This window comes from Lactuca sativa, chromosome 2, assembly GCF_002870075.4.
Source record: "Lactuca sativa cultivar Salinas chromosome 2, Lsat_Salinas_v11, whole genome shotgun sequence".
NCBI classification, from domain to species: Eukaryota; Viridiplantae; Streptophyta; class Magnoliopsida; order Asterales; family Asteraceae; genus Lactuca; species Lactuca sativa.
This window is the reverse complement of record NC_056624.2, coordinates 123,082,286-123,083,576: the sequence shown is the minus strand read 5'-3', so window position 1 is coordinate 123,083,576 and position 1,291 is coordinate 123,082,286. Positions and strand designations below refer to the sequence as shown.

The following is a 1,291-nucleotide window of genomic DNA, read 5'->3' as shown; positions in this document are numbered from 1 at the left end:
ACGGAATCCGTGTTTTGCAAAAGTAAGGATAAAGTCATAGGAGGATCTTCAACACCAAAGAATTCACCTTTGAAGAGCCTCAAATCTATCTTTGGCAAGAAAAAGGGAAAGTGGGAGAATCTAGCATCTCATCATTAACGGACGAAGAGCCGAAGAAGGAAGACACTGAGTACGAAACAGAAGGAGACGAAAAGAAGACTGAATCTAAAAACGAAAGCGACCCGAACTCAATCCTGAAACCGAACCCGATAACACCATGGCTAACATCGATGAAATGTCCATGGGAGAATGGAATAAACGGATGTGTGACGATACTGGCTCAGGACTCGTGCAACTCATGATTCTAGCAACTGCAAACTTTGAACTGAAAGGTCATATACTTTCACAAATCCGGGACATCCCATTTTATGGGAACAATAACGAAGATGCGTACAAGCATCTTGACAAGGTCAACGAAATAGCAGACTACTTCAACACACCTAATGTGCCTCGTGAGACAGTTCTACTTCGCATGCTAACAGTCACGTTTATAGGAGCCGTGAAAGAATGGCTAAAGTCACTCCATTCAGGATCTATCACCACATGGGCTAAGAGGAGAAAGGAATTCATTGATCAATTTTGCCTTCCCTCAAAAATATCAAAATTGAAGAAAGCCATTGCAAACTTTGAGCAACAACCAGGTGAGTCCCTTTATGAGGCATGGGAGAGATACAAAAGTTTATTGAGGAACTTCCCTCATAATGATCTAAACAGTCAACAAGAATTCTCAATTTTCTATGATGGAGTGAATGTGACAACCAGGTAGCTCCTTGACTCTCAAGGACCAGTCACAAAGAAGGCACCCATAGCAGTAAAAGAGCTCACTAAAGAATTCTTTAAGCACTCTAGAGAATACCATAACCCAAGGAATGATGTGATGAGGGGATCGGCTAATGCTGTTTCAGAGGACATGTCTACAGTTCTGGAAATGTTGCACAAAACGGATAGGAGAATGACTAAGATGGATCAAACAAACCATACTATTCGGGTTGGGTGTGAAAACTGTAACGGGCCTCATTTGGCTAAATATTGTGACCTTGATGAGAATGGAAACCGGAAATTTCAAGCTTTGTACTCGAGTGGTGATCGTTTTGATGAAGATTGGAGAAAGCCCAAGAAAAAGTGGTTGCATTATGATGAGTATAAAAAGGCAAACGAAGAGAAGTATGGACAAAAAAGAAGAGGCTTGTACCAAATAGAAGAACATCGAAGGAAAAGAAATCTGATTTGGAGACTATGCTTACCTGATTTG

The 1,291-nt window shown here is 41.1% G+C and overlaps 1 non-coding gene across 1 annotated transcript; it reads right to left on the bottom strand.

Moving 5' to 3' along the window:
- Nucleotides 1–640: 640 nt before the first annotated feature.
- LOC111888524 (small nucleolar RNA R71) lies at nucleotides 641–747 on the bottom strand. The gene has a single exon (XR_002849253.1). It is a non-coding gene; the product is annotated as a small nucleolar RNA R71 (small nucleolar RNA).
- Nucleotides 748–1,291: the final 544 nt, after the last annotated feature.